The 12,189-nt window shown below is 40.9% G+C and overlaps 1 protein-coding gene across 1 annotated transcript in view; it reads left to right on the top strand.

Moving 5' to 3' along the window:
- LOC306997106 (uncharacterized protein) overlaps positions 1-12,189 on the top strand; it is a 417,445-nt gene that overhangs the window by 307,312 nt on the left and 97,944 nt on the right. The gene's annotated exons all lie outside the window — the stretch shown is intronic.

The raw sequence follows: 12,189 nt of genomic DNA, 5'->3' as shown, positions 1-12,189 counted from the left end.
GGCCAAGCATTATGCCAAATGAACGGCTATAATCTGGCTGGATTCAAACAAAAGAATAAGGACAAAAGAATAATGAAGATTAAGTCTCATACCGGCAGAGGTGTGAAAGGTTGGTCGATTTAAATGAAAAGAACATGAATGGGGCCAGTTCTCCTCGCCAGACATTAGTTAGAGACTGTAAATGAGTGTTTATTACAGGCAATACATATTTGATGAGAATCTTTTAGCCTTCTCCAAAGTCTCCCCTGATATGGTCTCACAATAGGCTTCACAAAATGCATAATTTTAGATATATCATTCTCAGATTTGAAATGAAGCATGACCACAGTTGTGGCTACACTTTAGTTGTGGTAATAAGTTGCTATCTTAAATTCACATAATATTTTTATACATTTAATAAATATATTCTTAATATTTGTTGTTTTTGTTTTATGTTTGAGCTTATATATCTCAATATTAATAACAGTCTGGTTAATTTTGAGTCTTGAACTGTAAACTCTCAAGGGTTGGCTTTCTAAATATATGTTGGATATGTGTCTATTCAGAATGACTTCAGAAGCTGCAACCTTTTTATTCTGGGTATGTCATGTATGCATGTATGCCAAAATTGGGGGTGATGAGGAAGGGGTTATATACAACTTTTATGTTGCAGAGAAATGTGTACTTTTAAATAAATCTATTTAAGAAATTACAGGTTTTATGTAACAAAAGCTTTAAAAAAAAACTAAAATTGAAGAAATTGCTTCATGTTTTGAAAAATAACTGATTGTTGTATTTTTTTCTTACATTTGTTTCCAACCTCTTTTAATTGTGATATTTCTTTGAGTAAGCGTTCAATCTAATAATTCAATAATTTTGAAAAAAAAAATAATAATTCACATTAACAGCATTCAAATAAACAGTAGTTTATTAGTTAACTAACTACACATTTACTTAATGTGAATCTCATAAAACATTTGCTCACTGTGACACAGAACAATGCTTTCTAATATGATTCACTAGATTACTTGATTTGGTGAAACTCTTCTCACACTGAGTACAGTGATACGGCTTCTCTCCAGTATGAACTCGCTCGTGTGTTTTCAGGTTTCCAGACCGAGTGAATCTCTTTTCACAATATGAGCACTTGTAAGGTTTTTCTCCAGTATGAATTCTTTGGTGCTCTTTTAGATGAGAAGCTGCAGTAAAGCTCTTTCCACACTGAGTACAGTGGTACGGCTTCTCTCCAGTATGAAGTCGCTGATGCACTTTCAGATGTGCAGACTGGATGAAACTCTTGTCACAATATGAGCACTTGTAAGGTTTTTCTCCAGTGTGAATTCTTTGGTGCTGTCTCAGATTCTCAGATGTAGTAAAGCTCTTCCCACAGTCAAAGCACATATAATCTCTCACTTCATTGTGTGTTTTCTGGTGCTGTTTAAAACCGTCCTGTCGTGAAAAACTCTTTCCACAGAGAGAACACACATAAGGCTTCTCGTCTGAATGAACTTTCAGGTGTTGTTTTAGATTTGATGATGAAATAAAATCTTTACCACACTGATCACAGTTAAATGGCTTTTCTCCAGAGTGAATGCGCAGATGACAACTGAGACCTGATGCTTGAGTAAAACTCTTTCCACACTGAGTGCATGTATACGGTTTCTCTCCAGTGTGAATTCTCATGTGTTTGTTAAGTTCTCCTTTCTGTGTGAAACTCTTTCCACACTGAGTGCAGGTGTGCAGCTTTTTGGCTTTTGTTCTTTGAGTTTTAAAGTTACGATGTTCCTCCTCTTCATTCAGTTCTTGTCTTTGCTCTTTCACGCTCACCTGGTCTAAAAGACACAGAAATACAGTTAGAATCCTAGTTAGTGAATCCTGATTTAAAGAGATAGTTCACCTGAAAATAAAAAGTCTGTCATCATTACTCACCCTCAAGTCTGTATGATTTTGTTTGTTCTGCTGAACACAAAGGAAGATATTTGGAAAAATGTTTGTAACCAAGCAGATCTCACCACCCATTGACTACCATAGTAGGAAAAATATTACATTAAGTAATTGGTTACAAACATTCTTCCAACTTATCATAATTTTTCTCCATCACTAGCAGAAAGCAACAGAGATCAAGTACCAGATCTTCCACGTTTTGTTCAATCACTCACTTGTTAATATAGTTAAAATGTGTTTGACATCTGCTATATATGATCATTCAGATCTATATCTCCATCATTGATTATCCATATACTGCTTATTAATTTACATCTACCAAATCAGTCAACAATGGATAATCAAGAATGGACACCAACCTATTTGTTCCTCAGTATCTTCATGTTTTATTCTGGATGGTTCTGGATCACTCATGTCTTCAATCTCCTCTTTAATAAACTCCATCTTTAACAGTCACACAGATTTCAGCTGCTACTCCTGGAGTTTGTCCTTCTCTTGTAGGATGATGGGAATATTCCCAGTATTTATTGGTGAATTGTTGTGGGAGGGGCTTCACTGCAGGTGTGAACTGTGATCACTGTGTTTTTATCCAATCTGCATTTAAAAAGTACAGAGTCATCATGTTTAACTGCTGCTGAAAAGCCTCATTGTCTCTGAAAGTTCCTGTTTTCAGCTCATTCATTATGGAGATGCCCGAGATCTTCTGTAAATTGGCACATTAAATCGTTTTATTGGTGTCAAATAGCCAGGGATGTCCCGATCTGATCCACGTCATCGGTATCGTGCCGATACTGGCCCAGAACGCTAGATTGGAGATCTGAGGGAAAAAAAAAAAATATGATCCGATATCTATCCAACACAAACCATGAGAAAATCTATCTTAAACCATCGCCTACATGCTTGAATATTAGCATTTCCCTTGCTGCGACATCCAGTTAAGCGGTGCAGCCTGTCACGTGATAACAGTAGTAGCCAATTATAGTCGCATGAGTATGAGAGTTTATCTAACTTACAGAATAGCCATGTCAGCGGTGTGGAAGTATTTCAGACCCAAGTGTCCTGGAAGTTCTGGGAGTCTCCCGCATATTGATACCGGCTCCCTGATGCCCGCAAATTAGTTAAAGGTCCCGTTTTTCCTGTGTTTTTGAAGCTTTGATTGTGTTTACAGTGTGCAATATAACATGTGTTCATGTTTCGCGTGTAAAAAAACACAGTATTTTTCACAAAATGTACTTATCTGTATACCGCTGTTTTCACTGTCCTAAAAACGGGCTGATGACTTCCTTGTCCTATGAAGTCCCTCCTTCAGAAATACGTAACGAGTTCTGATTGTGCCAGCGGTTCCTGTGTTGTGATTCGACAGCAGCTTAGCGCACGTTGACCGGAAAGGTCACGCCTCTTACTATAACGTGGAGATGCATGCGCGCTCAGTGTTATTGTTAACATCTGAGGTTTTTTTTTTAAGTCAACCACAGAAAACTTAAACAATCCTTTAAAGTTTTGGAAATCAATTAAATCTTTGTCGGGTGCACGTGTGACCTCAAACTTCCCAGAACAGATTCTTATTGGTTCAGATGAAATAAAAGACAAAGCAGTCATAGTCAATCAGTTTAATAAACATTTTATTCAGGCTGGATTCATATTTAATCAAACCGTAAATAAATCTGTACCATGCCCTGCTATGTCAGTATCTGAAAATGTAAATCGGGAATTGTTTAATTTTAAACCGATTTCAGTTTTAGAAGGTCATAAAGCCCTCAGAGACATTGATCACAAAAAGTCAGCAGGTACAGATCATCTGGATCCCTTTCTGTTAAAAGTGGCAGCTGATATTATTGCTGACCCCATAGCGCATATTTTTAATTTGAGTCTTCTTTCTAACTCCATTCCTAAAAGTTGGAAAGCAGCCTATGTTCTCCCTTTACATAAAGGTGGAGACCCATCAGATTTGAATAATTACTGTCTAATATCAAAACTTTCTGTTTTGTCAAAGATCTTGGAATCATTTGTGAATGTACAGTTAAAACAGTATTTGACTGATAAAAACATTTTCAATAATTTTCAGTCAGGGTTCAGAAGTGGCCATAGCACTATCACTGCTGCTACATTAGTGACAAATGATAATTGCGGCCTTAGAAAAAAAGCAACATTCTGCTGCATTATTTGTTGATCTTTCTAAGGCATTTGATTCAGTTGACCATGGATTGTTATTGACCAAACTACGTTCAGTTGGTTTAAGTGAGAAGGCTGTTGCATGGTTCCAGAATTATTTTGTAGATCGTACTCAATGTGTTTATGCCGAAAGTTATAAATCTGATTTTCTTGAGATAACTAAAGGTGTCCCCCAGGGATCAGTCTTAGGACCCATTCTGTTTTCAATTTTTATAAATGATTTGGATAGAGATGTTCAAGCCAAATTACATTTATACGTTGATGATACAGTGGTTTACACCCAGGCTTCCACCATTTCAGTAGCAGTGCAGGAACTTCAGACTGCATTTCAGGCATTGCAATATACATTATTGAGTCTAAAAATGGCTTTAAATACACAGAAAACAAAGTTTTGGTCTTCTCAAAAGCTCGAGCACAGCTACTCGACAATTCTGGCATTTCGTCATCAGATGGGAAATCGATTGAGAGAGTGTCTTCATACAAGTACTTGGGGATATGGATAGATGATAAGCTTTCCTTCAATGAACATATTACTGCTTTAGTTAAAAAACTTAAAGTCAAGCTCGGCTTCTATTACAGAAACAAATCTTGCTTTACTTTTAGTGCTAAGAAGAAACTTGTGGAAGCTACTTTTCTGCCTGTAATTGATTATGGTGATATATTGTACATGCATGCTGCATTTTCCATCCTGCGTCATGTTGATTCAGTTTACCATGCATCACTACGATTCATAACTAAATAAGTCCCTTACCCATCACTGCATTCTTTATGATTTAGTTGGTTGGACATCACTAAAAAATTGTAGACAACAGTACTGGTATATCTTTATTTATAAAGCTATACTTGCCAAATTTCCACTGTACCTCTGTAACCTTCTCTCTGTTTGCTCTGGTACCTATCAGCTACGCTCCTCAAAGTGGTTGCTGTTTAATGTGCGACGAGTTACAACCGAATTGGGAAAAACTGCTTTTTCTTATTTAGCACCTTGGGGGTGGAATAATCTACAAAAAGAGCTAAAGTTAGAAACCCTTATGTCCATAAATGAATTTAAAACTACTGTAAAGAGTGTTGTGAAGGAGACATGTTCTTGTTTTTCTTGAGAATTAAATTTTTTTAAAAATTTTTAACATTTTGTACTTCTTTTATCGTGAAAATGTAATTTGTTGTTTGTTAATTATGCATTTGTTGTGATTTGGCTGTTACCTTGGCCAGGTCTCTCTTGTAAAAGAGATTTTGAATCTCAATGGGACCACCTGGTTAAATAAAGGTATATATAAACATGGCCAAACAAAGGTGATTTGACTCCGGGATGAAAATAACAGCGTCTCGACGACATGGCGACAAACACTCTACAAACGCAACTCTTCCTCTTCTCTGTAGGAGCGCAACAAGACCACGCCCCCTTTTTTTGTGTATTCCTGTTTGCGGAGGTTAGTCAAAAAACTGTTCTAGTGACGTCATTAAAGTCAAGTCATCTTCATTTATATAGCGCTTTTAACAATGTAGATTGTTTCAAAGCTGCTTTACCTATAATTTAAGGTAACAGATTGTTTTGGCTTTATAGCGGTTCTTGAATAATGTTATTTTCTAGTTAAAGTTAGTTTTGATTGATTCACTTCCGTTGAAAGGATAATTTGTTATTAAATTAGACTTATGTTATTAAATTAGACTTATGTTATTAAATTAGGTTTCCTATCCTACATCGCAAACTAAACACAGTAATGAACAATGATGTCGATTTTACCATATACCAATAGGTTTGTTTGAGATGCGCCTTGCCTCGCCTGAAATGTAGTCCTGAGGCGTCTGCTGTGAGGGGAGGAGTGAAAAAAGGCAGACAGAGCAGTAACCGAACCGCGTCCGACCCGCATCCGACAGAGCAGTAACCGAACCCGACCCGCGTCCGACAGGACAGTAACCGAACCCGACCCGCGTCCGACAGAGCAGTAACCGAACCCGACCCGCGTCCGACAGAGCAGTAACCGAACCCGACCCGCGTCCGACAGGACAGTAACCGAACCCGACCCGCGTCCGTCAGGGCAGTAACCGAACCCGACCCGCGTCCGACAGAGCAGTAACCGAACCCGACCCGCGTCCGACAGAGCAGTAACCGAACCCGACCCGCGTCCGACAGAGCAGTAAGTGGGACATTAGTGGGCAGGGGACATTAGTATGTTTGACAACTCATGTTCAACCAGTTTGGTACAGTAGATTGTTTGTGCATTGTGCACTCTGGTTTCTCATATGTTTTAAGAGAAAATAAAAGTATATATAAAAAAATACTAAGTGTTTTGTTTTTCTTTGCAGAAGTCTGAAAGAGGACATTTATCCAAGTTACAACATTTAATTGTAATATTTACAATATTCTGTCCTGCGAAATTACAGGAAATCCCTAAAATTACAGGAAATTCCTGGCTACTGAGTTGCCGTAAATAAAACATTTTGCTGTAATATTTACAGTATTCTATCCTGTGAAATTACAGGAAATTCTAGTACAGTCCCTTGTTGTAGTTATTTTACAATAACAGTCCTGTATACTGTTTACAGTCAATTTACGGCAACTATTAGCCAGGAATTTCCTGTAAAATTACAAGAAATTTATAACAGTGTGGTTTCTCCTTAGTGCGGGCAGATAGACAGCTGGAGAAGTGTGGAAAGACGAAAGGAGGCGGACTGGTGCTGTTCGTGAACGACAGATGGTGCTGCTCCAGTCATATAACTGTTAAGGAAAAAATCTGTTGCCGGGTTGTGGAGTTACTAGCGGTGAGTCTAAGACCTTTCTATGTGCCGCGAGAGTTCTCCCACATCATCGCCATTACTGTTTACATTCCACCGCGTGCAAATCCCTCAGTAGCGTGTGACGTCATTCAGGACACAGTGGCAAGAATACAGTCACAATACTCAGACTCGATGATCGCCATCTCGGGAGATTATAATCAGGTCGACGTTAACTCAATTATGGGCGGCTTTACACAGTATGTCAACTGTCACACGAGACATAACAGTATTCTGGATCTTTGCTACATTAATGTGGAAAATGCTTATAGTGTATGTGCCCTGCCACCTCTTGGTAAGTCAGATCACAACATAATACATCTCAGGTCGTCATACAGACCTTGTGTAATGAGACTGCCTGTAACCACCAGATCATACAGGAGGTGGACCCCAGAGACCAGCGAAGCTCTGAGGGACTGCTTCCAGGCTACTGACTGGAACATATTAATGGATACACATAGGTTAGAAAATGACATTGATGCGGCAGTTGAATGTGTGACTGACTACATTCATTTTTGCAAGGATGTGGTGGCTCCGGTTAAAGAAGTTCGATGTTTTCCAAATAATAAGCCTTGGATTACGAGCAGAATAAAGCATTTTCTGAATCAGAAGAGGGAGGCTTTTAAAGCGGGGGACAGGGAGGAAATCAGAGCTGCCCAACGTGATTTGAAGAAGGCCATAAGACAAGCAAAAAAAGATTACAAGGAAAAACTAGAGAAAAAACTGCAGCATAACAGCACAAGAGAAGTGTGGAAGGGAATGAGAGTGATTACTGGCTATAAGGAGAACGGAGGGGTGATCCAAGGGGATGTCTCGTTGGCAAACGAGTTCAACCACTTTTATAACAGGTTTGCTCTGGTCGGTGCCTGCTCCTCTGTTCCACAGGACGGCAGCTCTACCTCTGCTGCCTCCTTTGATCCATACGATGGCTGCTCTACCTCTGCTGCCTCCTTCTCTGTTCCACACGACGGCTGCTCCACCTCTGCTGCCTCCTTCTCTGCTCCACACGACGGCTGCTCTACCTCTGCTGCCTCCTTCTCTGCTCCACACGATGGCTGCTCCACCTCTGCTGCCTCCTTTGATCCATACAATGGCTGCTCTACCTCTGCTGCCTCCTTCTCTGCTCCACACGACGGCTGCTCCACCTCTGCTGCCTCCTTCTCTGCTCCACATGACGGCTGCTCTACCTCTGCTGCCTCCTTTGATCCATACGATGGCTGCTCTACCTCTGCTGCCTCCTTTGAACCATACGATGGCTGCTCCACCTCTGCTGGCTCCTTCTCTGCTCCACACGACGGCTGCTCCACCTCTGCTGGCTCCTTCTCTGCTCCACATGACGGCTGCTCTACCTCTGCTGCCTCCTTTGATCCATACGATGGCTGCTCTACCTCTGCTGCCTCCTTTGAACCATACGATGGCTGCTCCACCTCTGCTGGCTCCTTCTCTGCTCCACACGACGGCTGCTCCACCTCTGCTGGCTCCTTCTCTGCTCCACATGACGGCTGCTCCACCTCTGCTGCCTCCTTCTCTGCTCCACACGATGGCTGCTCCACCTCTGCTGTCTCCTTCTCTGTTCCACACGACGGCTGCTCCATCTCTGCTGGCTCCTTCTCTGTTCCACACAATGGCTGCTCCATCTCTGCTGCCTTCTTCTCTGCTCCACATGACGGCTGTTCTACCGATGCTGCCTTCTCTGCTTCGCACGAATACTGTTCCACCTCTGCTGCCTCCTCCTCCTCCTCCTCTGTTCCACACGACGGCTGCTCTAACCTTGCTGCTCCTGCCTTCTCTGCTCCACATGATGGCTGCTCCACCTCTGAAGTTTCCAACAATGTATAATATAGCATGGAGGAGGTGAGGGCGGAGCTTAGAAGAATACGTCCGGGCATGTCAGCTGGACCGGATGGAATACCACCAAGGCTTCTAAAGGACTGTGCTGCAGAGTTGGCAGTTTCTCTGCACAAACTGTTTAACCGGAGTCTCGATAAGAGTCAGGTGCCAAAGCAGTGGAAGACATCCTGCATTGTGCCAGTGCCTAAGGGTGGGAGACCCTCCGGGGTCAAGGATTATAGACCAGTGGCCCTCACGTCTGTGATTATGAAGATCCTTGAGAGACTCCTACTCCGGCTTCTGGGCCCACAATCGATGGGACGGAAGGGTATGTGAGGTTGATGTTCTTTGACTTTTCGAGTGCATTTAACACCATACAGCCTCAAATTTTGAGAGGCAAACTAGAGAAAATGAACATGGAGACTACTCTCATCGAATGGATTAACAATTACTTGACAGAGCGGCCACAGTATGTTAGACTGGGGAACACGGTTTCAGACATTGTGGAAACAAGTAGTGGAGCACCACAAGGAACTGTATTATCCCCTTTCCTTTTCACTCTATACACGTCAGATCTCTCATACAGAACACCATCGTGCCATATACAAAAATATTCTGATGATACTGTGGTGGCAGCGTGTGTGAAGGGAGGAGATGAGGAGGAGTATAGGAGGGTCAACTCTGAGTTTGTGACTTGGAGCAGACGCAACAGTCTCATTTTAAACACCACCAAAACCAAGGAAATGATAGTGGACTTTGGAAGGCGTAAGGCGCATCCTCACCTACCAGTGGTAATTGAGGGAGAAGTCATTGAGGTGGTCAAGACGTATAAATACCTGGGAGTACACCTGGACCACAAACTGGACTGGTCAATACACGTAAATGCAGCATACAGGAAAGGTCAGAGCAGACTTTATTTTCTCAGGAAGTTAAAATCATTCCAAGTCTGCAATGAGATGCTGTACTTGTTTTATCAGTCGGTTGTGGCCAGTGCTGTTTTCTTTGCAGCGGTGTGTTGGGGCGGATGTATGACGGCCAGGGAGGGGAACAGACTCGACAAACTGGTCAAGAAGTGTGTGTCTGTGCTGGGAAGGAGTGTCGACTCAGTGGGTGACTTGTTAGCGGATAGAATGATGGCCATGATTGAATCCATCATTAGGAATAAGAGCCACCCACTGCATGACACTGTGGTTGCTCAGCAAAGCAGCCGCAGTAGCCGACTTCTTTCCATGAGCTGTAGGACTGAGAGGTTTAGGAGGTCATTCGTTCCAGCTGCCATAAGACTGTATAATGGACATGTCTGAAGTGGACTTTAATACTATTGATAGTAGTTTATTCAGTGACTTTTATTTTTAATTTTAATTTGTATATAATGCTATTATTGGAGTTTTTTAGGGCTTATTGCTATTGCTATACTGTGAATAGATAACACACACTTTATGCTACTGGACATTTGAATTTCCCCAGTGGGGATGAATAAAGGCATCTATCTATCTATCTATCTATCTATCTATCTATCTATCTATCTATCTATCTATCTATCTATCTATCTATCTATCTATCTATCTATATCGATGAAACCTGTCGTTATTAATGTTGATGGCAACAGCATTGGAACAACATTGATCTATAGTTATCTTTATGATTGATTAAACATTGATATTTGGTTTACCGGGCGATTGCCAATGTGTTGAAAAGTCGTTGATTTAGAGTTGACCGGGAAAATGACCTGTGGTTGAAAAGTCATCGACATATCGTTGACCGGGAAATATGATTGAAAATCCATCGATTTTTGGATGACCGGGAGATCAACGGGTGGTAGACTAACGTACTGCTCCGGACACCGCTAATTCTGGACCCGGACCGATACGATCAGGTAAGCTTGCTTAATGTTCGATATTGTACCAAATCAAATACTGTTAGGCTATTCGTTAACATGGTTATTTACTCGTTAACATGACGCAGTGCTGCAGACATTGAAATAGATTTTATTAAAATGTCTCCACGATCTGCTTTTGAAGAAATGGTATCGTGCTACAGCGCACATTCAGTTCTGTCGCCTCCGTCCCAACACTGTACAACTCGACATACATTCACATCACACGTTAACGCAGCGGTACAGTTACACTCACAGAACACTGCAGTTATTCGCAATCACAAAAGTTTATTATTTGCTCGTGCTTTAAAGCTTTGCCGGTTATAGCCTACATTTCATTGGCGTTTTGTTCTGACATGCACTTTTTCTGAGCGCTAAGGCCTAGCTAGGCTACTGAATTTGTTTCCAAGTGTGCAAATATGTGGGTGTTCCCTGTTTAACTTAAAGGCAAATTTTTTGCATTGTGCTTGTATTTTCTGTTTTAGACGCTCTTACGGCAGATGAGGACAGCCGGCATCACCTAATTTACTGGCTGTGCAAAAGTGGCTGTTCTGCGCAAGACCGAGCAGGAGGGACTGGACGACACCATTCAGACGTCAGATGACCATGAACTGTAAATTGGCTAAAGAGGACAAATAATGAAATAAGGCTAATAAAATGAATTTGTTTTTTCCTTAAATGTTGTGGTGTGGTCAGTGTTTTAGGCTATAGGCAGCTTTCAAATGTTTCATCACTTTTTAACATCCTGGTTGTAGATAAAGCAGGATATTCATTATAGGCTATTTCATTTAGGGCATTATTTTCATATAGCAATCATTTTCTATGGCTTAATAACGATTGAAATTCCATTGAAATCACGTTGATCCTTAGTTCAGTTGAAATTTCAACATTGTTTCAATATTCCTGATAATTGAAATACCATTGAAATAACGGACGGGATTTCAATGTTGTTTCAATATTAAAAAAGGCTGCAAAACGATGTAGAATCAACATTAGAGATCGACGTTGATTCAATGACTTAACGTTGACAACGGAATGTTGATTTAACATAGTTTCAATGACTGTTTGCTATCTGGGTTTGGTCATTAAATGGCTTTCGGTAAATGTATTTAGGTGACATTGTTCTCTTCCTGTTTTACTGACCTTACCGCGGCTGAAAAACACTGATTAATCCGTGGCATATGCATTTTGTTAAGTTGTACTATATCTTTCAACATGCCTATTGTTCATTCGGGTTTACTAGTAAAGAAGAGTAAAAGATGATCGGTCACGTGCCGATTGAACTGAGACACTGCTACAGAGATCTGTCACGTCACATTTACAAGCGCCAAAACGGCATTTATTGTTTGCATTTCGTAATAAAATTGACATAATCTGAGAGCTGATAATTTGTTTTATATCAGAAGTAAACTGCTCTGTCTTGTCTGTCGGTGTCCTCTTTTCTATGCGTGAGAAAATGGATGTGTGGCGTGAGAGCGTGTGTGAAAAGTGTCAATTTCGTGAGTCTCACGGTCAATGCGTGAGAGTTGGCAGCCCTGCAATTGTTTGGCCTTCCAATATCTGAAAATGCACATATGTAGATCTGTGAAACTTTAGCAAGCTCAGATTTGGGA

This window comes from Phoxinus phoxinus (genome assembly GCF_949152265.1).
Source record: "Phoxinus phoxinus genome assembly, chromosome: 4".
In the NCBI taxonomy this organism is placed as follows: domain Eukaryota; kingdom Metazoa; phylum Chordata; class Actinopteri; order Cypriniformes; family Leuciscidae; genus Phoxinus; species Phoxinus phoxinus.
The sequence above is the reverse complement of the archived record's forward strand: the minus strand, read 5'-3'. Positions and strand labels throughout refer to the sequence as shown.